Source organism: Lithobates pipiens, unplaced genomic scaffold (assembly GCF_037356315.1).
Source record: "Lithobates pipiens isolate NorthernLeopardFrog02 unplaced genomic scaffold, aLitPip1_a1.2 Scaffold_8, whole genome shotgun sequence".
Taxonomy (NCBI): Eukaryota; Metazoa; Chordata; class Amphibia; order Anura; family Ranidae; genus Lithobates; species Lithobates pipiens.
The window spans coordinates 13922476-13948625 of record NW_027507903.1 but is presented as its reverse complement, the minus strand read 5'-3'; the positions used below and the strand labels follow the sequence as shown (position 1 = coordinate 13948625).

General features: G+C 43.7%; 1 protein-coding gene across 1 annotated transcript in view; it reads left to right on the top strand.

Annotated features, from left to right (window-relative positions):
• LOC143963426 (uncharacterized) overlaps positions 1–26150 on the top strand; it is a gene marked incomplete in the record, with an annotated part of 86618 nt that overhangs the window by 6173 nt on the left and 54295 nt on the right.

Below are 26150 nucleotides of genomic sequence, written 5' to 3'. Positions count from 1 at the left end.
CAAAGTAGACAAGGTGGACAAGGTACAGGAGACATCCTTACATGTACTTGCAGACAGGGCTGGGACAAGAGGCGGTCAGGAGAGGCGACTGCCCTGATCACTGTGGAATCATGTGAGGTGGGGGGGGGGGCATCACAAGGAGATGGGGAGGGGATTTGTATTGAGAAGGGGAATTTGGGCAGTGGCTGGGGGCAAGAATTTTTTTTTTTTTTAGGAGGGCAAATTTAGGGTGTGCTCAGAGTAGTGATGGGGGGGGGGGGGATTTGTGCTGGGAAGGGGGATGGGAGAAGAGAATTTTATGCTAGGAGGTAGAGCTGCACAATTATGGCTAAAATGGGAATCACAATTTTTCTTCTTGGAAGATAGATCGCGGTTCTCTCAGGATTCTCGCGGCGTAACATCGTCTTTCACGTTAAAAATAAATAAATTGGGCTAACTTTACTGTTTTTCATGTTTTTTTTTTAAAAAAATTTTTATTTTTTATTTTTTATTTATTTATTATTTTATTTATTTTTATTTATTATTATTTTTTTTTTTTATTTTTTTTTTTTTCATTGAAGTGAATTTTTTCCCAAACAATTGCATTTGAAAGACTGCTGGGCAAATACAGTGTGACATAAAATATTGCAGCAATTGCCATTTTATTCCATAGGGTCTCTACTAATATATATATAATGTTCAGGGGTTCCAAGTAATTTTCTAGCAAAAAAATATTGATTTTAACTTCAGAAAGAAGTGTCAGAAAAAGGTTTTGACTTCAAGTGGTTAAACTTGTTGAAACTTGGCAGACTGTTGGATTATTTATTTACAAAGAAGTTCTATCCTTTTGATCTAAGAATGAAGCTTAGTTACAATGTTGCAAGTTTAAAAAAAACTTGGCAGACTGCCCCTTTGTTTCCTTTTGACAACTGAGTGAGCAGATAAGTCTCTCCACTTGTTTATATGAAAGAATCTGCAACCTCTGCAGGAGAGATCCTCAGAGGGGGGCGAGAGCACGATTTTTTAACGATTAATTGTGCAGCTCTACTAGGAGGGGGATTTGGGGGGTTTGTGCTAAGTAATATGGTAGAGGGACTTTTTTTTGGGGGGGGGGGGGGGGGTTTGTGCTAGGAGGGGACATTTGATGGGTAGAGGATTTATGCTAGGACGGGGATTTGGGGATTTTGTGCTATAAAAGAAAAGGAATTTGTGGGGGAATTTTGTGCTTGCACAGATTATTTGTGCTAGGGTGGGGATTGGGGTTGGAGAATTGGTGCTGGAAGGGGGGGGGGTTATTTGTGTTTGAAGGGGAACTTTGATGGGTAGAGGATTTGTGCTAGGAGAGGGATTTGGGAGGGGAGGTTTGTGCTATAAAAATAGTATGGTAGAGGTAAAGAATTTTTTTGGGGTGGGGCGGTTGTGATTGTAGAGATGATTGGGGATTTGTGCTAGGATGAGGGAATTGGTGCTAGAAGGGAGGGGGGGAGGGATTGGCATGGGGGGGATTTGTGTTTGGGGGGGGAGGAGAAATTTGATGGGTAGAGGATTTATGCTGGGAGGGGGATTTGGGGGGTATGTGCTAGAAAAGTAATATGGTAGAGGGAAAATATTTTTTTTTGGGGTGGGGGGCAGGCAGGGGGAATTTTTACTTGTAGAGATGATTGGGGATTTGTGCTAGGCTGGGGATGTGGAGTTGGAGGATTGGTGCTGGAAGGGGGGGGGGTTGTTTTTGGAGGGGAAATTTGATGGGTAGAGCATTTTGTGCTAGGAGAGGGATTTTGGGGTAATATGGTAGAGGGAAAATATTTTTTCGGGGGGGGGGGGGGGGGGGGGGGGCTTGTAGAGATGATTGGGGATTTGTGCTAGGATGGAGATTGGAGAATTGGTGCTGGAAGGGGGGGATTTGGCGTGGGGGGAGGGGATTTGTTTTTTTTTTTAAATGCATAACACAACATCAATCTGAGGTCACGTGTGCATACACACGCAGTCACATGTGTGGTTAGCTTGAGCTGCAAATTTTATTTTATTTTTTTTAAAAATACAATATACCCATCCAGGGTAAACTTTTACAGATGATGGTAGGCACAATATTACTTCCCAAAATTCATTTAATAAAAGAGAGTATTTTTTTTTATTATAAATGTTATATTGTTTTAATATATATATATATATATATATATATATATATATATATATATATATATATATATATATATATATATATATATATATATATATATATATATATATATATATATATATATATATATATATTTTTTATTTATTTTTTTAATAAAAGTTTTTATTGTTTTGTATAACTTTTATATATAGGGGTGCTCCTTCTGTCAGGGAGCCCGGGCAGTTGCCCCCTTTATAAATCCAGCCCTGTATACACGGTCATTGTCAAGCAATTACATAATATGTAGTATAAAGCACAGTAAAGACTCTGGATAGCAGATAAACAGTTGTGTCGCACTTCTCGGACTACCCATAGATATTTTTTGCGATCCAGGACATCCTGGGTGAAGCCATGTTGGTTAATCCTCAAACTACTGGACTGGGTTATGTAGCGGACTATGATGTCATAGACATGACGTGATTTGGATTAGGCGACTCTTCCCAACCACGTAACTGCTGAATGTTGTGTAGTTGACTCATCATGTCTTTTATATGTAATGGAACCTTTAATGCCGCTTCTAAATCCACCCCATTGTGTTACATAAGTAACGCAGTGTCAAAAGGCAAAAAAAAAAAAAATGGCCTGGTCACAAAAGGGGATAAATCTTCCGGAGGTGAAGTGGTTAAAGTGATTCTAAAGGCAACGTTTTTATTTTTTAATCATAACAAACGTTATATTTAGAGCCGGTTCACACAGCGGGCGATGCGAGGCGACACGACTCGCCTCGCCTCGCTCTCGCAAGTCGCCCCCGTTGTGTACAATGGAACCGTTCTGAGAGGAGCGACTCGAGTCGCTCCGACTCAGAAAAAAGGTTCCTGTACTACTTTTGGGCGACCTCGGGGCGACTTGCATTGACTTCTATACAGAAGTAATTTGCAAGTCGCCGCTGAGGCCGCGGCAGGTCGCGGCGAGGCAAGTCGGAGTCGCCTCGCCTCGCCTGCTGTGTGAACCGGCCCTAACTAGACGTGTACTGTCGAACATGTTGGTGATTTTCGTTTTCATTCTTTTATTTTTTTTTTTTTTTTTTTTTTGTATTTTTTTTTTTTGGGTCATTCGTTATGATCGAAATTCGTTATTTCGAATAAATTTCAAAATTTTGAGATTTGTAAATTCGAAGATTTGGTAATTCGATATCTATCTATCTATCTATCTATCTATCTATCTTATCATTTTCAAATTTTCCTGATTTACAAATTTCAGAATCTTCTAATTTTCGGATTTTCAAATTTCGGAAAAATTCATTAAACAGGTTTTCATTAATTTGAATATTTCCGAATAAGCAAATTTGTCGAATTTGAAAATCGAATTGGGGACAAAACAAATTGCACATGTCTAATATTTACCTGCTCGTTGCAATTGTTTTGCATAGAACAGCCCCAATCCTCCTCTTCTCGGGTCCCCCACTGGTGCTCCTGGCTCCTCACCCCTACTGAGTGGCCTCATAGCAAGTGGCTTGCTATGGTGGGGGGGGGGGGGTCAGGGGGTCAGGAGCACCATTGGGGGGACCTGAGAAGAGGAGGATTGGGGCGCTGTTCAGTGCAAAGTGATTCCTCACCCCTGCTGAGTGCCCCCCATAGCTAGCCACTTGCTATGGGGACACTCATTCAAGCTTCCTCCCGACCTGGCTGTGTGTGTCCATCGACACGCAGAGTGTGGCTCGGCCATTGACACCCCCCCCCCCCCCCCCACCGCTCTAGACATGTGCGATTAGTTTCGTACAAATTGAAAATTCATACAAATTTCTGTAGATTCGGGAGGATCTGAAATACGAATTGCTATGCTTCCAAATTTTGGACGAAATTTGGTTTACGAATTTTCGGATCCAAATTCCTAACGAACATTCGTCATTGTTAAGAGAAGTTAACGAACCTAAAATGTTTAAAAACCCCAGGAGGTCAGCACAGCACAGGGATGGTGGGAGCCCCTCATGTCTACCCCTCATTGAATGTGATTGACAGCGGCAGGAGCCAATGACGACTGCTGCCTGTCTGTCCTATGAGGTGAGAGAGGTGAGAGCCTGGCTCTCGTGCACATTGCTGAATCGAGATGGGGCTAAAGGTAAGTATGGGGGTGGGGAGGGCTGCATGCAGAAGGTTTTTTTACGTGAATGCAGAGAATGCCTTTCTGCCTTTAGAACCACTTTCGGTAAGAGTGCAAAACACTTTACAACCATAAACTTTTTTTTTTTTTCCTCCTACTAAGTCCCCAAAATGTAACCAGTCTGACCGGTTCTAGGAAATTTGTATTGTTTGTATAAGGATTGTTATCCTTTGTTTCTGTCTGCAGTTATGGAAATAACAATGGCAAACCGGCATATATATATATATATATATATATATATATATATATATATATATATATATATATATATATATATATATATATATATATATATATATATATATATATATATAACCCCTTCCCGCCGAGCGTACGCAGATGTGCGTACTCGGCTTCCGGGGGGTATACCGGGATGATGCCCGCACCTGCAGGCATCATTCCGGTACCGTTTTTTTTCAGCAGGCGATTGGCTATCCAGGCATAACAACCGATGCGGCTAAAAGCCGCTCGGCTGTTATGCCGGAGGAGCGGGAGGGGACGTCCCCCCCCCCCCCCTCCCGCCGCTGTTACCGGTGCTCCCGCTCGTTCGGGAGCACCGATTCAAATTCTGCTGCCTCCGGCTGCTGGGCAGGGACTGGAATGAAGCCGTAATCGGCTTCGTTCCAGTCTCCTCATCGTAAACACGGAAGCGACGTCATGACGTCACTTCCCATCTACTCGGCTGCCAATGGCGCCGGTTTTAAAAAAAATATACGGTATTCAGAATCGCCATTTTGGGTGATCTGAATACATTGAAGTGTAAAGAAGGGGTGAGGGGTCTTTTAGACCCCCGATCCCTCCATAAAGAGTACCTGTCACCACCTATTACTGTCACAAGGGATGTTTACATTCCTTGTGACAGCAATAAAAGTGATCAAATTTTTTATTTTTTTTTTAAAACAATTTAGTCATTTTAAAATAAATAAAAAAAAATAAAAAAATTTTAAAGCGCCCGCCGTCCCCGCGAGCTCGCGAAGCAAAGAAAACGCATACGGAAGTCGCGCCCGCGTATGTAAACGGTGTTCAAATCACACATGTGAGGTATCGCCGTGATCGTCAGAGCGAGAGCAATAATTCTAGCACTAGACCTCCTCTGTAACGCTAACCTGGTAACCGTAAAAAAAATTTAAAGTGTCGCCTATTGAGATTTTTAAGTACCGTACTTGGCCTAATTTTACTGTTTTTTTTTTTTTTTTTTTTTTTTTTATTCATGAAAGTGTCCCTATTCCCAAAAAGTTGCGTTTAAAACACCGCTGCGCAAATACTGTGTGACATAAAATATTGCAACAATCGCCATTTTATTCTCTAGAGTCTCTGCTAAAAAAATTATATATATAATGTTTGGGGGTTCCAAGTAATTTCCTAGCAAAAAATATGGATTTTAACTTGTAAACACCAAATTCCAAAAATAAGCTTAGTCATGAAAGGGTTAATATAATATAATCTCACTCCTAGTTCTCTAGATCAGGGATCCTCAAACTACGGCCCTCCAGCTGTTGCAGAACTACACGTCCCATGAGGCATTGTAAAGCTCTGACATTCACAGATAGTGATGGCCGAACGGTTCGCCCGGCGGTCGTTTCGCGGCGAATTTCCGACTTTCGCCGTCCGCGGGTTCGAACGCCTTTTTCCGTCGTTCGCCCCGGCGGACTTACGTGTTTAATGTATACAAGAACTTTAACCTTTCGTGACACGTTTATCATGTGTTACAGGACAACCAATTGAGACATGACAGCTCATGGACACTTGGACATTCCCCCTAACCTATAAATACACCCGATCCGGTGGCCATTTTACATTCTTTCTTCTGTCACTGTAGGGAAAGGATCCTGTGTGGAGTAGGGACAGAGAAAACGCTAGCTATTTGGTACACAAAAGTTCTTTTCAGGACTGGTATAGGTGTTAGGTCAGCAGCCTGAGTTTCTTTTGTCAGTTTAGATAAAGGGACAGAGCGCTGTATGCTGCTATTTTAGGGACAGCTCAGCCAGATTAGTCTTTCTTCATCATCATCATCATCATCATCATTAGCTGTTACTATCAGGTCCACAAAAGAGCTGTTCCAGCTAATCGTTCCAGCCTACTCTTTTTTGCCAATTTGTATAGGGACAGGCAGGAAGCAGTGTGTCAGGCAGTGAGGATAATTTTAAAGACTTGCTGTTACTATTAGTTCCACAAAGGTTCTTTTCAGGACTGGTATCAGTGGTACGGTAATAGGCTTGTACACGTATAATATTCTTTCTTCCAAATATAGAAAGAATATTATACTTGACTGCTGCCCTTCTGCTGCAGTCTGCTAATCATTCACAACTCACTTGTTCCACAAAGCTCTTTATCAGGACTGGTAACTTGGTCTGTCTAGGGTGCTACGGTACATAGGCTTGGGTGCGGTACAGTCTGCTGTTCTGTAAGGACCGCTATCGGTCCACAATAGATAGGGTTGCCGTGCACTACTGCTGACCGCTGCCCTATACTGCAGCAGTCCTTCAGCGGTATAGGGACTGACGCACAGTCTGCTAAACACTAATACACAACCTGCTTGGTCCACAAAAGTTCTTATAAGGACTGGTAACTTGGTATAGGGTGCTACGGTACATAGGCCTGAGTGCGTTACAGTCTGCTGTTCTGTAAGGACCGCTATCGGTCCACAATACATAGGGTTGCCGTGCACTACTGCTGACCGCTGCCCTATACTGCAGCAGTCCTTCATTGGTATAGGGACTGACGTACAGTCTGCTAATCACTAACACACAACCTGCTTGGTCCACAAAAGTTCTTATAAGGACTGGTAACTTGGTATAGGGTGCTACGGTACATAGGCCTGAGTGCGTTACAGTCTGCTGTTCTGTAAGGACCGCTATCGGTCCACAATACATAGGGTTGCCGTGCACTACTGCTGACCGCTGCCCTATACTGCAGCAGTCCTTCATTGGTATAGGGACTGACGTACAGTCTGCTAAACACTAATACACAACCTGCTTGGTCCACAAAAGTTTTTATAAGGACTGGTAACTTGGTATAGGGTGCTACGGTACATAGGCCTGAGTGCGTTACAGTCTGCTGTTCTGTAAGGACCGCTATCGGTCCACAATACATAGGGTTGCCGTGCACTACTGCTGACCGCTGCCCTATACTGCAGCAGTCCTTCATTGGTATAGGGACTGACGTACAGTCTGCTAAACACTAATACACAACCTGCTTGGTCCACAAAAGTTTTTATAAGGACTGGTAACTTGGTCTAGGGTGCTACGGTACATAGGCCTGAGTGCAGTACAGTCTGCTGTTCTGTAAGGACCGCTATCGGTCCACAATACATAGGGTTGCCGTGCACTACTGCTGACCGCTGCCCTATACTGCAGCAGTCCTTCAGCGGTATAGGGACTGACGCACAGTCTGCTAAACACTAACACACAACCTGCTTGGTCCACAAAAGTTCTTATAAGGACTGGTAACTTGGTATAGGGTGCTACGGTACATAGGCCTGAGTGCAGTACAGTCTGCTGTTCTGTAAGGACCGCTATCGGTCCACAATACATAGGGTTGCCGTGCACTACTGCTGACCGCTGCCCTATACTGCAGCAGTCCTTCATTGGTATAGGGACTGACGTACAGTCTGCTAATCACTAACACACAACCTGCTTGGTCCACAAAAGTTCTTATAAGGACTGGTAACTTGGTATAGGGTGCTACGGTACATAGGCCTGAGTGCGTTACAGTCTGCTGTTCTGTAAGGACCGCTATCGGTCCACAATACATAGGGTTGCCGTGCACTACTGCTGACCGCTGCCCTATACTGCAGCAGTCCTTCAGCGGTATAGGGACTGACGCACAGTCTGCTAAACACTAACACACAACCTGCTTGGTCCACAAAAGTTCTTATAAGGACTGGTAACTTGGTATAGGGTGCTACGGTACATAGGCCTGAGTGCAGTACAGTCTGCTGTTCTGTAAGGACCGCTATCGGTCCACAATACATAGGGTTGCCGTGCACTACTGCTGACCGCTGCCCTATACTGCAGCAGTCCTTCATTGGTATAGGGACTGACGTACAGTCTGCTAATCACTAACACACAACCTGCTTGGTCCACAAAAGTTCTTATAAGGACTGGTAACTTGGTATAGGGTGCTACGGTACATAGGCCTGAGTGCGTTACAGTCTGCTGTTCTGTAAGGACCGCTATCGGTCCACAATACATAGGGTTGCCGTGCACTACTGCTGACCGCTGCCCTATACTGCAGCAGTCCTTCAGCGGTATAGGGACTGACGCACAGTCTGCTAAACACTAACACACAACCTGCTTGGTCCACAAAAGTTCTTATAAGGACTGGTAACTTGGTATAGGGTGCTACGGTACATAGGCCTGAGTGCAGTACAGTCTGCTGTTCTGTAAGGACCGCTATCGGTCCACAATACATAGGGTTGCCGTGCACTACTGCTGACCGCTGCCCTATACTGCAGCAGTCCTTCATTGGTATAGGGACTGACGTACAGTCTGCTAATCACTAACACACAACCTGCTTGGTCCACAAAAGTTCTTATAAGGACTGGTAACTTGGTATAGGGTGCTACGGTACATAGGCCTGAGTGCGTTACAGTCTGCTGTTCTGTAAGGACCGCTATCGGTCCACAATACATAGGGTTGCCGTGCACTACTGCTGACCGCTGCCCTATACTGCAGCAGTCCTTCAGCGGTATAGGGACTGACGCACAGTCTGCTAAACACTAACACACAACCTGCTTGGTCCACAAAAGTTCTTATAAGGACTGGTAACTTGGTATAGGGTGCTACGGTACATAGGCCTGAGTGCAGTACAGTCTGCTGTTCTGTAAGGACCGCTATCGGTCCACAATACATAGGGTTGCCGTGCACTACTGCTGACCGCTGCCCTATACTGCAGCAGTCCTTCATTGGTATAGGGACTGACGTACAGTCTGCTAATCACTAACACACAACCTGCTTGGTCCACAAAAGTTCTTATAAGGACTGGTAACTTGGTATAGGGTGCTACGGTACATAGGCCTGAGTGCAGTACAGTCTGCTGTTCTGTAAGGACCGCTATCGGTCCACAATACATAGGGTTGCCGTGCACTACTGCTGACCGCTGCCCTATACTGCAGCAGTCCTTCATTGGTATAGGGACTGACGTACAGTCTGCTAATCACTAACACACAACCTGCTTGGTCCACAAAAGTTCTTATAAGGACTGGTAACTTGGTATAGGGTGCTACGGTACATAGGCCTGAGTGCAGTACAGTCTGCTGTTCTGTAAGGACCGCTATCGGTCCACAATACATAGGGTTGCCGTGCACTACTGCTGACCGCTGCCCTATACTGCAGCAGTCCTTCATTGGTATAGGGACTGACGTACAGTCTGCTAATCACTAACACACAACCTGCTTGGTCCACAAAAGTTTTTATAAGGACTGGTAACTTGGTATAGGGTGCTACGGTACATAGGCCTGAGTGCAGTACAGTCTGCTGTTCTGTAAGGACCGCTATCGGTCCACAATACATAGGGTTGCCGTGCACTACTGCTGACCGCTGCCCTATACTGCAGCAGTCCTTCATTGGTATAGGGACTGACGTACAGTCTGCTAATCACTAACACACAACCTGCTTGGTCCACAAAAGTTCTTATAAGGACTGGTAACTTGGTATAGGGTGCTACGGTACATAGGCCTGAGTGCAGTACAGTCTGCTGTTCTGTAAGGACCGCTATCGGTCCACAATACATAGGGTTGACGTGCACTACTGCTGACCGCTGCCCTATACTGCAGCAGTCCTTCAGCGGTATAGGGACTAAGAGTTTTGTCACAGGGTGATTTAAAAAATGACAGGCAGAGGAAGAGGCAGGCCCTTCCGCAGGGGTGGTAGGGGTAGGGCAGGAGCAACAGCCTTGAGCCAAAGTGGGAAGTTGCAGAAGGTGCGTTCAATTACTTTAAAGGACGCACCAGACTTGGTTGAGTGGCTCACTCAGCCTTATTCTTCTGCACCCTCCTCATCCTCTCGATCTGCACCCTCTTCTTCACTCTCTGCTATGTGCACCCCCAAAGACACTACCACCAACAACACCACCACCACCACATACCTTCCGCTTGAGTGCAAATGGGGGCCTTCATGCTCCAGTGTTTTAATAGGGACCCCCGTATAAAAAGCATGAGGGTCAAGGACCAGTACTGGGTGGCAACGTACTTAGATCCCCGGTACAAACACAAAATGGCGGAAATGTTACCGCCGTCGCAGAGGGCTGTCAGAATGCAGCACTTCCAGGCCTTGCTTCGAGAAATGCTGCATTCTGCTTTTGCGTGCGCTGGCAGAGGAGCAATTCCCACTCCCAGAGAAGGATTTGCGGGTACCAATCCAACAGCGCCTGCAAGAAGAGGCCGGTTTGAAGATGTGTTGGTGACTTCGGATATGAGGTCATTCTTTCAGCCGACCCATCGACAGGTGTCATCCGGATCCAGCATCAGGGAACGCCTAGACCGTCAGGTGTCCGACTACATTGGGTTAACGGCCGATGTGGACGCTCTGAGGAGTGATGAACCCCTAGACTACTGGGTGGGCAGGCTTGACCTCTGGCCAGAGCTTGCCCAATTTGCAATCGAACTGTTGGCTTGCCCCTCATCCAGTGTCCTGTCCGAAAGGACGTTCAGCGCAGCAGGGGGGATTGTGACCGATAAGCGTACTCGCCTAGCTCACGACAGTGTTAACTACCTCACATTTCTAAAAATGAATGAGGCATGGATCTCGGAGGAATTCAACACATGTGATCAGTAGACCATGTATATGTCTATAAACAATTTTTGGAATCAAGCACACAGACCTTCTTAATTCATTTGGCTCACTTCCCTGACCCAAAAAAGCACACCGTACTATATGCCCCTACCCTCCTCTTTGAAGAGGTTGAGCGGTGTCATATTTCTACTGGGGCTGCTTATTATGAGGGGTTCCCACCATCCCTGTGCTGTGCTGACTTCCTCCTGGGTGTTCTTATTATGAGGGGCTCCCACCATCCCTGTGCTGTGCTGACTTCCTCCTGGGGGTTCTTATTATGAGGGGCTCCCACCATCCCTGTGCTGTGCTGACTTCCTCCTGGGGGTTCTTATTATGAGGGGATCACACCATCCCTGTGCTGTGCTGACTTCCTCCTGGGGCTGCTTACGGTGCTGCTGTCAGCGCTGTATGTCACGGAGCTGCTGTCAGCGCTGTATGTCACGGAGCTGCTGTCAGCGCTGTATGTCACGGAGCTGCTGTCAGCGCTGTATGTCACGGAGCTGCTGTCAGCGCTGTATGTCACGGAGCTGCTGTCAGCGCTGTATGTCACGGAGCTGCTGTCAGCGCTGTATGTCACGGAGCTGCTGTCAGCGCTGTATGTCACGGAGCTGCTGTCAGCGCTGTATGTCACGGAGCTGCTGTCAGCGCTGTATGTCACGGTGCTGCTGTCAGCGCTGTATGTCACGGAGCTGCTGTCAGCGCTGTATGTCACGGAGCTGCTGTCAGCGCTGTATGTCACGGTGCTGATGTCAGTGCTCTGTATTACGGTGCTGCTGTCAGTGCTCTGTATCTCCTGCACCCTCTTGTTTGCCTACCCTGGTCCCTGACCTTCCCTCTCCTCCATTGCCTTCATTAGCTCCATAGTCCTGAATTGTCAGAACAATTTCCCAAATAAAAAAAAAATGCTTGTAGTTATCGATCCCAAATTCACCTCATACATGTATTATGCTATTGTCCAGGTGGTGGGACTACGTGCTACCCCCTAATAATTACCCCGTGGCCGCAAATTCGACCTAAAGGTTTGCGAAATTCGCCTCCCATTGAAGTCAATGGAGCCCGCGGCGAACGGTCGTTTTCGCGAACGTTTGTGTCCGTTCGCGTTTCGCGTTCGCGAAACGTCCCGTCGGAAGTTCGTCCATCACTATTCACAGACATGACGAGGCATGATGGGAATTGTAGTTCCTGAACAACTTGGAGGGCAGTAGTTTGAAGAACCCCTGCTCTAGATTAAGGCTCCATGCACACTAGAGGTACGCGATTAATCGTGAAAAGATCGCGACCTCGATTCACCCCCCCACGCAATCTAAAGTCTGGGTGACCCGCGATTTTCGTTTAACACCGCCGGTTCCACGTAACCAGCGTGGAACGCAAATGGCGGATATCAGAATTGACGTCAGCCACCGGAACTGACGTCAGTCATCGGAGCGCGTGATGTGGCGCGCCGCTAACTGGGCGTGAGCGGGTACAGTGGCTGGGAAACAGCAGTGAGTGCGCACTGCGATGTTGGTCTACAGCTCCCAGCTTGGCGGATTCTAGGGGGGTGTGGTGACATACAGTACAGAGGAGGACTGGAGTGGACTACAGCATGGCCCTATAGTGTGAGTTGTTAAGTAATGAGGCTGGTGTACAGAGGACTACAACCCCCAGCATGGCTGATTCTATATTATGGGGCACTGCAACCCCCAGCGTTACTGTTGTATGGGGATTATGGGCCCTATATGGGGCAATATAAACTACCTGAAGACTGACTGCCATAAGGCCCTATAGGAGGTGATGTACTGAGAACTATAACCCCCAGCATGACTGATTTTGGCTTATGGGGGACTATAACCCCCCAGCATGATTCTGGTTTATAGGGGACTACAACCCTTAGCATGCCCCTATGGGGGGGGGACCTTTTCGCTCTTACGACTGCAACTCCCCAGCATGACTTATTCTCTATGGGGGACTACAATTCCCAGCAGGGACCTGTGTATAGTAGTGAGGAGTCCTTAAGTTATTTTAGAAGAAAGGACTGTTCCCCAATCCCCCCCTGGATGGGACTTTTAAGGCCACAAACACTGAAGTGCGTTAGAAATGTATTTATTTTTATATAAAAAGATATATCACACAACAATGATCAATGGTTAAAGGCATAAACCACTAGATGTGGTATAAAACAAAGCAAAACGAATTATGCTTTTTAACCATTGATCATTATGTGATCTATCTTTATGTAAAATAAATCAACTTTCTAATGCACTTCAGTGTTTGTGGCCTTTAGACCCCTTTCACACTGGGGTGTTTTTCAGACGCTTTAGCGTTAAAAAAAAAAAAGCGTCTGTAAAGCGCTTGAAAGAAGCCTTATCTGCAATCCCAATGTAAAAGCCCGAGTGCTTTCACACGGAGGCGCTGCGCTGGCAGGGCGTCAAAAAAAAGTCCTGCAAGCAGCTTCTTTGCAGCGCTTTTGGAGCGGTGAATACAGCGCTCCTAAAGCGCCCCTTCCCATTGAAATCAATGGGAAGCGTCTGCAAAACGCCTGAAAAGCGCTTTTGGCAGCAGTGCTTTGTGGGCGCCTTTAACCCTTTATTTGGCCACTAGCAGGGGTTAAAAGCGCCCCCAATAGCGCTTGAAAAACGTTAGTAAAGCGCTGCTAGTTTAGGCGGTGCTTTACGAGCATTTTTCGGGCGCTGACATAGTGAAAGGGCTCTTAAAGCACTCGGTGCTTTCACATTGGGATGACAGATGAGGCTTCTTTCAAGCGCTTTACAGGCGCTTTTTTTAATGCTAAAGCACCTGAAAAACGGGTGAAAAACGCCCCAGTGTGAAAGGGGTCTAAAGGTCCTATCCAAGGGGGAACAGTCCTTCTATACAATCCAGGGATGTGTGCACAATCACATTCATGTGTTATCCAGTGTTCTAGTGATGTGTGGCTTATTTTATTGCCGTTTTTGGTTTAGAACATTAGAACCTAATGTTCTCAGAGATTGTAAATTTTTCAAATAAAACAGTTTTTTGAGAATCGTGATCTTCATTCTAAGCAAAAGAATCGTGATTCTCATTTTTCGTGCAACTCCGATGCACACTGGAGCTCATAAACGGCCGTTTTTGGGAGTTCGTGCGTTTTTTTTTTTTTTTTTTTTTTTTTTTTAGCGGCCCATAAACACCCCTCTATGTTATCCTATGTGTCCATGCACACATGGAAGTTTTTGGATGTTTATCAGCAGTGGATTTTATGGGCTGTTTTTTGAACGCCATAAAAATCACGTTGTCTTTTTTTTTTTTTTTTTTTTTTTTTTTTTTAACCACAAAAAATGGCAAACGCTCAAAAACGTGGCTCACCAGCATTTCTTTAGCGTTTTTGATCCATTGAAAAAAAAAGAAAAAAAAAAACGAATAAACGCTATTGCCATAACATTAAACAATTATTGAAAGACTAACTGCAAAGCTGCTGGCATTTTTATAACGTTATTTTAACGTCCAGTGTGCATGGAGCCTTAAGGTAGATTGCTTTGACACATTAAAAATGCATATGGATTGTTACATCAGCTCTGGAAAGTTTTACCCGCCCCTCCCCCCTTAATGACCAGGCCATTTTTTGCGATATAGCACTGCGTTACTTTAACTGACAATTGTGCGGTCATGGAAAGCTTTACCCAAATAAAATTGTTGTTCTTTTTTTTTTTTGTCCCCTACAAATAGAGCTTTCTTTTGGTGGTATTTGAATACCTCTGCGTTTTTTTTTTTTTTGTTGTTTTGTTTTTTTTTTTTTATTGTTTTTTTGCGCTATAAATTACTGACAATTTAGAAAGTAAAAAAAAAAAAAATAAATAAAAAAAAATGTTCTGGTATAAAACACATCCAATAAAAAAAAAAAAAAAATTTCTTCATTGTGTATTCTGCTACATATTTTTGTTAAGAAGAAGAAAAAAAAAATAAGCGTATATTGATTGGTTTGCACAAAAGTTGATTTATCAAAGCTGGAGAGTGCAAAATCTGGTGCAGCTGTGCCTGGTAGCCAATTGGCTTCTAACTTCAGCTTGTTTCAGTAAGGCCCCTTTCACACCGAGGCGGTTTTCAGGCGCTACAGCGCTAAAAATAGCGCCTGAAAAAAGCAGCCCCTTTCACTCCAGTGTGAAAGCCGGAGGGCTTTCATACTGGAGCGGTGCGCTGGCAGGACGGTGAAAAAAGTCCCGCTAGCCACATCTATGGAGCGGTGTATTCACCACTCCTAAACCGCTCCTACCCATTGAAATCAATGGGGCAGCGCGGCTATACCGCCGGCAAAGCGCCGCTGCAGCGATGCTTTGCGGGCGGTTTTAACCCTTTTTCGGCCACTAGCGGGGGGTAAAACCGCCCCGCTAGCGGCTGCATACAGTAAAGCGCTGCTAAAAAAAAAGCGGCGCTGACGCCGCTCCCGCCCAATGTGAAAGGGGCCTAAGCTTTGACAATAGAAGCTGGGGAAGCTGATTGACTACCAGGCACAGCTGCACCAGATTTTGCCCTCTCCAGTTTTAGTAAATTAACCTCATAACGTCTACAAATTATGGGATATATTTATGGAATTTTTATTTATTTTTTACTAGTATTGGTGGCGATCAGCGACTTATAGCGGGACTGCGATATTGCGGCGGACAAATCGGACACCTAAATTGACACTTTTGCCGCTCTTTTGGGGACCAGTAACACTAAAAACCAGTGCCAAAAAATATACACTGTCACTGTACTAAATGACGCTGGCTGGGAAGGGGTTAACATCCAGGGGCAATCAAAGGGTTAATTGCGTGCCTAGCCAGTGTTTGTGTACTGTGGGGGGAGGTGCTTTTGACACTTTTTTGGGGGGGACCAGTGAAACTAATAGAGTAATCAGTGTGAAAAAAATACACACTGTCACTGTACTAATGACACTGGCTAGGAAGTGGTTAACATCGGGGGCGATTTTATTTATTTATACTTTTTTTTTTTTTACTGTGGGGGATGTGCTTTTACTATTCGGAAAGCATGGATCCTAGTCCAAAAGCAGGAACACAGGATCCATGCCTTCCCTACTAACAGAACGGCAATCTGCCTTGTTTACATATACAGACTGCCGTTCTGTCTCTGGATCGAACGATCGGCGGGTGCCGGCAGACTTCGAGTCCATGGTACCTGCTGATTGGCTCCCGCTGTGTATAATTGCAGAGGAAGTGAGCCGCCGGTGGTGCACATTTGCACATTCACGCCCGCTAGCCTGAAATGCGGGATTGAGTGTGTGTGTGTGTGTGTGTGTGTGTGTGTCTATATATATATATACACATACACACACACACACTATCCTGCACACAGCCGTTGCTCTGCAGCAGTAAAACTGCTTTTTATATATTTGTTTCATAGTTACATAGTTATTAAGGTTGAATAAAGACACCAGTCCATCCAGTTCAACCTGAGTGTCTACAATTGTCCCTATCCCTGTACATTGTATCTAGAGACTTCTGCGCTCTATGGAAAAGGTGAAGATAACTAGTGAAAAAAGCAGCAGTCACTAAATGAGTTGTCTCTCACTACTGAAAATTGAACTAAAGAATGTGATGCGCTGATTTCAAACCATACAATAAATCGCAGTAAACCACAAATATGCGATTATAAAATTATATAAAGTGCAACTGTGCATAAATAAATCAGAAAATGCCTCTGTGCATATATTAGAGTGATAACTAGTGTATAGACCATAAGGTGACTCTATGTGCAAAAAAACGCAAATTTGTCATATAGACCAAAATCCATATATAGAGTGTGTAAACTTATTACAATATGTATATAGTGGAGCAAAGACAGATATCTGTGCATATATTAAAGTGATAACTAGTGCATAGACCATAAAGTGACTTTATGTGCCAAAAGACGCAAATTTATCATATAGACCAAAATACATATATAGAGTGGGTAAAACTTGTTGCAAAGTATAAAAAATGGAGCAAAAAAACAGGTATAAAAAAAGAAGGAAAAAATATATATAAAATATTAAATCCAAGTGACCAGCGTGATTAAAGATAAAATGTCCCATACACAATCAAATCAAATCGTGCAATTCGGTAGACACACTGAATAAAACGTGCAACGTGCTGGGCAGTCAATCCATCCGTGATGATCCGTGCAGAAAGTGCAAATGCTATACAATTACCTCACTGCTGTGGGTAAACAGCAAAATAAGTAATGGACATCAGGATGATCGCAGAAACGGCTGTGTAACACAATCTTTAGGAGACTTCTCTAACTTCCTCATGAATGGCAGGTAAACTCAAGGAAATGGATTAAAAAGGACCGCCATAGTGTAGTATTTCAAACATGTATCAATTTTATTAAAAAGGTTTAAAACTACTCACAAGCGAAGTAGAGACAAGCACATAAGACAGACAGCATAAAGTAAAACCGGATATGGACGTCACTTCCGGGTTCCTACGCGTTACGTCGTGGAGACTTCAACTGGGATGTTTACACAGGGTACAGGAAGTGACTTAAAGGTGTACTGGGCGGGACTCCGCCGCCCATTACATTAGTATGCCGATGCGCCGCTGTGTAGACATAGAAATGCTAATGGGGGCGGGCCAGTTAAAAATACACTGGATGACCTCCCATCTAAACATGTGTAGCATTAATAGACAGCAGCGCAACGAGGGAAATGAATACAAGGACGGGGGAGGTGTTAAAACGAGCATTGTGCTAGATTTGACAAACTAGAAAAATAGTAATGGCTTAATCTTAAGTTATAGCTACAGACAGCGCCGTGCCATAATATAAACGTGTCATCTGTCACTCTAGCACTGTGAGGCGATAGAGCACGTCCGGCGGCCATTTTGTTGGAGTTTATTTTAAAATATGTAGGCGGCCATATTTTTGGTGGTTTAGCAACGTATGGAGCAGTGGTTTTATATCAATAATGACTAAAGCCAAAGTTAAATAAAACAAGGGTATGGGACCGCACCAAACAAAAAACCCAAATGGATATTAATGCATCCAATTAAATCAGCAAGGATGGTGGATGATCGGTCAGAAAAAATAAATATACCTTATATCAATAGATTATGCATAGACAGCTGTATTTGAGAGACGGAGAAGAATAATTAAAAAATAATTTTTAAAAAAATTTTAATTTTAAAATAGGATAATGTCCAAAAAAGAGGTTGCTAGGCAGATTATAAATACACATAATGTATGATTTTATGGAGACACGGAGATGACGTCCATATTAGGGATGCCATACAAACATAGCAGATTGATTAAAATCTAGGAAGGTAAAATGCATAAAATCGCATAAAAATGTTTAACTTAAACCCATGGGAGCATATCTTAGAAATCCCATGGGATTAGGATATCAATATATAGATGAGTCACTTTAAAAGGTATGTAAAAAATTAGAATATTACCAGAACATAAAAGCATCATAGCACGAAATCGCACATAGAAAAATATATCATTAGGGGGCTAAAAATCGCTAATAAAACAGTTCAAATCGAACTCTATATTTAATCCCCTGGGGGCAAAGGTATCAAGGGTATATATCCATTTGGACTCTATCTGACTCAAGGTCCTCACCTTGTGCCCTCCCCTCCAATGTTTGACATAGGGGACAATACCCCAGAATTTCAAATGCTTGGGGTCTCTATTATGGTGAATAGCGAAATGCTTAGAAACATTATGTTTATCGTACCCCTTCTGTATATTTTGTATGTGCTCTTTCAGTCGAGTTTTTAAAGGCCTTTTTGTGCGGCCTACATACTGCAGGCCGCAACTACACTCTAAAACGTAAACAGCGCCTACTGTGTTGCAGCAAATAAAATCTTTAACCTTGTGAGTATTACCGGTACTTGTGGCTAAAAATTCAAAGACTTTATTTGGTTTACTCGCTCTAGTGCACGCTAAGCACCTTTTACAGGGGAAGAAACCTTTCCCCGTGAAAAACGTAAAATTATTCACGGGAGGATCGGGTATGTTTTTGACTAGCATGTCTCTGAGGTTAGGGGCGCGTCTATAAATAAACTTCGGTTTAGGGGGTAGAACTGCGTGCAAATCTTTATCATTCAAGAGAATGTGCCAGTGTTTTTTGATTATTCTTTCTATATTTTTATATTGGTTATTATAATCCAAAATTATTGCGCCTTCTACACCTTTTTTATCTTTATATTGCGTTTTCATGTCTTTAAGGAGATGTTCCCGGTCCAGCTTTTCCACTTCTGATATTTTTTCTTGAATTACACTCTTGCCGTAACCTTTCTTCTGGAATCTCTGTCCCATGGACTCAGCTTGTTCAAGGAACACTTCTTTTTTGCTACAATTTCTCCGTAGGCGCATAAATTGCCCTTTAGGGATATTAAAAAGCCAGTTTTGGTGATGTATATAGGCGTTATATTGACGATATTTTAATACTTTGGAAAGGGAGTAGTGCCAGTCTTAATTTGTTCCAACAAAAATTAAATGAGAATAACTTGAACATAAAACTGACCTGGAATTCAGATGAGAAGGAAATAGTCTTCTTGGATTTACTAATTTTACAAAGGGACGGGAGAATAGAAACCAAGACACATTTCAAAAGCGTAGATAAAAATAGCTATCTCCCGCTGACAAGCTGCCATCACCAAAACTGGCTTTTTAATATCCCTAAAGGGCAATTTATGCGCCTACGGAGAAATTGTAGCAAAAAAGAAGTGTTCCTTGAACAAGCTGAGTCCATGGGACAGAGATTCCAGGAGAAAGGTTACGGCAAGAGTGTAATTCAAGAAAAAATATCAGAAGTGGAAAAGCTGGACCGGGAACATCTCCTTAAAGACATGAAAACGCAATATAAAGATAAAAAAGGTGTAGAAGGCGCAATAATTTTGGATTATAATAACCAATATAAAAATATAGAAAGAATAATCAAAAAACACTGGCACATTCTCTTGAATGATAAAGATTTGCACGCAGTTCTACCCCCTAAACCGAAGTTTATTTATAGACGCGCCCCTAACCTCAGAGACATGCTAGTCAAAAACATACCCGATCCTCCCGTGAATAATTTTACGTTTTTCACGGGGAAAGGTTTCTTCCCCTGTAAAAGGTGCTTAGCGTGCACTAGAGCGAGTAAACCAAATAAAGTCTTTGAATTTTTAGCCACAAGTACCGGTAATACTCACAAGGTTAAAGATTTTATTTGCTGCAACACAGTAGGCGCTGTTTACGTTTTAGAGTGTAGTTGCGGCCTGCAGTATGTAGGCCGCACAAAAAGGCCTTTAAAAACTCGACTGAAAGAGCACATACAAAATATACAGAAGGGGTACGATAAACATAATGTTTCTAAGCATTTCGCTATTCACCATAATAGAGACCCCAAGCATTTGAAATTCTGGGGTATTGTCCCCTATGTCAAACATTGGAGGGGAGGGCACAAGGTGAGGACCTTGAGTCAGATAGAGTCCAAATGGATATATACCCTTGATACCTTTGCCCCCAGGGGATTAAATATAGAGTTCGATTTGAACTGTTTTATTAGCGATTTTTAGCCCCCTAATGATATATTTTTCTATGTGCGATTTCGTGCTATGATGCTTTTATGTTCTGGTAATATTCTAATTTTTTACATACCTTTTTAAAGTGACTCATCTATATATTGATATCCTAATCCCATGGGATTTCTAAGATATGCTCCCATGGGTTTAAGTTAAACATTTTTATGCGATTTTATGCATTTTACCTTCCTAGATTTTAATCAATCTGCTATGTTTGTATGGCATCCCTAATATGGACGTCATCTCCGTGTCTCCATAAAATCATACATTATGTGTATTTATAATCTGCCTAGCAACCTCTTTTTTGGACATTATCCTATTTTAAAATTAAAATTTTTTAAAAAATTATTTTTTAATTATTCTTCTCCGTCTCTCAAATACAGCTGTCTATGCATAATCTATTGATATAAGGTATATTTATTTTTTCTGACCGATCATCCACCATCCTTGCTGATTTAATTGGATGCATTAATATCCATTTGGGTTTTTTGTTTGGTGCGGTCCCATACCCTTGTTTTATTTAACTTTGGCTTTAGTCATTATTGATATAAAACCACTGCTCCATACGTTGCTAAACCACCAAAAATATGGCCGCCTACATATTTTAAAATAAACTCCAACAAAATGGCCGCCGGACGTGCTCTATCGCCTCACAGTGCTAGAGTGACAGATGACACGTTTATATTATGGCACGGCGCTGTCTGTAGCTATAACTTAAGATTAAGCCATTACTATTTTTCTAGTTTGTCAAATCTAGCACAATGCTCGTTTTAACACCTCCCCCGTCCTTGTATTCATTTCCCTCGTTGCGCTGCTGTCTATTAATGCTACACATGTTTAGATGGGAGGTCATCCAGTGTATTTTTAACTGGCCCGCCCCCATTAGCATTTCTATGTCTACACAGCGGCGCATCGGCATACTAATGTAATGGGCGGCGGAGTCCCGCCCAGTACACCTTTAAGTCACTTCCTGTACCCTGTGTAAACATCCCAGTTGAAGTCTCCACGACGTAACGCGTAGGAACCCGGAAGTGACGTCCATATCCGGTTTTACTTTATGCTGTCTGTCTTATGTGCTTGTCTCTACTTCGCTTGTGAGTAGTTTTAAACCTTTTTAATAAAATTGATACATGTTTGAAATACTACACTATGGCGGTCCTTTTTAATCCATTTCCTTGAGTTTACCTGCCATTCATGAGGAAGTTAGAGAAGTCTCCTAAAGATTGTGTTACACAGCCGTTTCTGCGATCATCCTGATGTCCATTACTTATTTTGCTGTTTACCCACAGCAGTGAGGTAATTGTATAGCATTTGCACTTTCTGCACGGATCATCACGGATGGATTGACTGCCCAGCACGTTGCACGTTTTATTCAGTGTGTCTACCGAATTGCACGATTTGATTTGATTGTGTATGGGACATTTTATCTTTAATCACGCTGGTCACTTGGATTTAATATTTTATATATATTTTTTCCTTCTTTTTTTATACCTGTTTTTTTGCTCCATTTTTTATACTTTGCAACAAGTTTTACCCACTCTATATATGTATTTTGGTCTATATGATACATTTGTGTCTTTTGGCACATAAAGTCACTTTATGTGCTATGCACTAGTTATCACTTTAATATATGCACAGATATCTGTCTTTGCTCCACTATATACATATTGTAATAAGTTTACACACTCTATATATGGATTTTGGTCTATATGACAAATTTGCGTTTTTTTGCACATAGAGTCACCTTATGGTCTATACACTAGTTATCACTCTAATATATGCACAGAGGCATTTTCTGATTTATTTATGCACAGTTGCACTTTATATAATTTTATAATCGCATATTTGTGGTTTACTGCGATTTATTGTATGGTTTGAAATCAGCGCATCACATTCTTTAGTTCTATCCCTGTACATTGCACACTCACATTGGTCCCTACCCTCAAGGAACCCACAATCCAAGGTCCCCATTCATATACTAGGGCCAATTTTGGACAGAAGCCAATTAACCTACCTGCATGTCTTTGGAGTGTGGGAGGAAACCGGAGTACCCGGAGGAAACCCACGCAGGCACAGGGAGAACATGCAAACTCCAGGCAGGTAGTGTTGTGGTTGGGATTCAAGCCAGCGACCCTTTTTACTGCTAGGTGTGAGTGCTAACCACTACACCACTGTGTCGTCCTGTTGCATTGCACTATAATTGACAGCTCACATTTTAAAACAATGCAGTGCAATGCACATTCTGTGTGCAGCAGCCCCCCCATGATACTCACCTGAGCCCCCCCTCGATCCAGCGATGTGCATGAGAGCAGTGGCTCTCCTGAGACTTTCCCTCCTCATTGGCTCCCGCTGCTGTCAATCCCAGCCAGTGAGCCAATAAGGGAGCAGGGCTGAGCCACGCTCTGTGTCGAAATGGACAGAGCAGCAGCTCGGGAGCTGTACTTGCTGACATATTTTTTATTTTTTTTGGATTGCTGTGATTAGTGCCAAGCTTGGGTTACACTACACTTTATTACCAAAAGTATTGGGACACCTGCCTTTACACGCACGTGAACTTTAATGGCATCCCCAGTCCCTTGTCCATAGGGTTCAATATTGAGTTGGTCCACCCTTTGCAGCTATAACAGCTTCAACTCCTCTGGGAAGGCCGTCCACAAGGTTTAGGAGTGTGTCTATGGGAATGTTTGACCATTCTACCAGAAGCGCATTTGTGAGGTCAGGCACTTGATTGTTGGACGAGAAGGCCTTACTCGCAGTCTCTGCTCTGATTCAACCCAAAGGTGTTCTGTTGGATTGAAGTCAGGACCCTGTGCAGGCCAGTCAAGTTCCTCTAACCCCAAACTCGCTCATCCATGTCTTTCTGGACCTTGCTTTCCGAACCCCCCCCCGGAACCGTACTATGCTGCATGCCCTCAACAGCATGCAGCCCTCTTCCCTTCAAACCCTTGCCATTGGTTGTTGGGGTCTGTGAGCGGGGGGGGGGGGTGGGGGCAGATCCCGGCTCCCCACCCTATGTGAATGAGTATGAGGCACATTGCACCCCTACCCATTTACCTAAAAAAATATTTAAAAAAATAGTGTCAAAAATAAAACGAGTACACGGGTGTTTAAAGTAATTTATTAAGACCGCCCCGGCATCTCCTGCGACTTCCTCTCCCCTCTGCCGGGTCTTCTCCCTCTTCTTCCTCTGCCGGGTCTTCTCCCTCTCCCTCTTCTGCCTCTGCCGGGGCTTCTAGCTCTCTCCCGTTCTTCCTCTGTCCTCTGTCTTCTGCCTCTGCCCGGTCTTCTCACTCTGTTCTTCTTCCGATCTTGACGTGACGTCATAAGGGGGGCTTCATATGTCACCCAGTAACCCCGCCCCATAAAATATAAGTAGTGACACACCACGCACCTAGCACTAGAGCGTGAATGGGTAGAGGGGTACAATGTACCCCATACTCATTCACATAGGGTGGGGGGCTTGGATCTGGGGGCCCACCCCTTGTCCCGCCCCTGTAAGAACCACCTTAAATTAGAGCTGCACGATTTTTTTATTTCCCCCCCCCCCCATTGCGATCTTGACAAAGGGTTTCCCAATCTTTGGTATGCAGAGAATTTTCTCTCTGCCTTCAAAAATCACAGTCTGGGCAGTTTTAAAACAGTCTATCAGTGGAATGTTAAGTCTAAACATTGTATCAATTTTTGTCTTTTACATCAAAGGAATAGATTTCTGTATGTAAATTGGGAACGTTTAACCACTTAAACACTAAACCTTTATCTGACAGTTGTTGTTTTCAAGTTAAAATCCTTTTTATTTTTTGCTAGAAATTGCTAGACATTACTTAGAACCCCCAAACATTATATATATATATATATATATATATCTTTTTTTTGTAGCAGAGACCCTAGAGAATAAAATGGTGGTCGTTGCAATATTTTATGTCACACTATATTTGCGCAGCGGTCTTTCAAATGCAATTTTTTGGGAAAAAATTACTTTAATGAATTAGAAAAAAAAACAGTAAAGTTAGCCCAAATTTTTTTGTATAATGTGAAAGATTTTACGCCGAGAGAATCGTGATCTTTTTATTCTAAAGCAAAAAAAAATCGTGATTCTCATTTTGTCCAGAATCATGGAGCTCTACTTTTAAATTCAGAGAGAGGACAAGCATGGGGTGTTTGAGGGGATACCCCAGAACAGGGAGACTTTTTAATTTTTAATGATAATGGTAAACAGGACAAATATAGGCTAAATCTCCCCAAGTGGGCCAAAGACAGATTAGAACCCCTGTCAGGTTTTTATTTATCTCCCCTCTAATCAAAACTTAAAAAAAAAAAAAAAAAAAAAAGAAAGAAAGAATTGCCTTTAGTTATACTTTAACCACTTGCCGCCTGCCAATTGTCAAATGACGGCGGCAAAGTGGTTTCAAAATCCTGACCGGACGGCATAGACCGTCCTCAGGATTTGGAGCCGCTGCACGCCCCCGGGAGCGTGCATCGCAGCGGTCGTTGTTGCGGGGTGTCAGTCTCTGACGGAGACTCTTTACCACGTGGTTAGCCGCGTCCAATCATGGCTGATCACAGTGTAAATAGGAAGATCCGGTGATCGGCTTTTCCTCACTCGCGTCTGTCAGACGCAAGTAGAGGAGAGCCGATCCGCTGCTCCTCTGACAGGGGGGGGTCTGTGCTGATCCATTATCAGCACAGCCCCCCCGAGGATGCCCACACTGGACCACCAGGGATGCACACCACCAAGTATGCCACCCTAGACCACCAGGGATGCCAGTCAGTGCCCACAATGGATGCCAATCAGTGCCCACAATGGGAATCACTGATTGGCATGCATTATTGTTTGGCACTGATTGGCATCTATCAGCACAAAACCATACAATACAATGCTGCCTATCAGTACCCATCCATGCTGCCTATCAGTGCCCTTCCATGCTGCCTATCGGTGCCCATCCGTGCCGCCTATCGGTGCCTATCGGTGCCCATCCGTGCCACCTATCGGTGCCCATCCGTGCCGCCTATCGGTGCCCATCCGTGCCGCCTATCGGTGCCCATTCATGCCAGCTATCCATGCCAATCTGTGCCAATTTGTGCCACCTATCAGTGTCCATCCGTGTCGCCCATAAGTGCCACCTATCAGTGTCCATCCGTGTCGCCCATAAGTGCCACCTATCAGTGTCCATCCGTGTCGCCCATAAGTGCCACCTATCAGTGCCCATCCGTGCCGCCTATCAGTGCCACATATCAGTGCCCATCAATGCCACCTCATCAGTGCCAGCTCATCAGTGCCCATCAGTGCTGCCTTATCAGTGCAGCCCCATCAGTGCCCATCAGTGAAGGAGAAAACGTACTTATTTACAAAGTTTTGAAACTGAAACAAAAAAAACATATTTTTATTCAAAATTTTCGGTCTTTTTTTATTTGTTTAGCAAAACATAAAAAGCGTAGAGGTGATCAAATACCACCAAAAGAAAGCTCTATTTGTGGGTAAAGAATGATAAAAATTTCATTTGGGTACAGCGTTGTATGACTGCGCAATTGTCGTTCAAAGTGGGACAGCGCTGAAAGCTCAAAATTGGTCTGGGCAGGAAGGTGTTTGCCAATGAGGAGATGGAGGGTGGGACCGAGTCA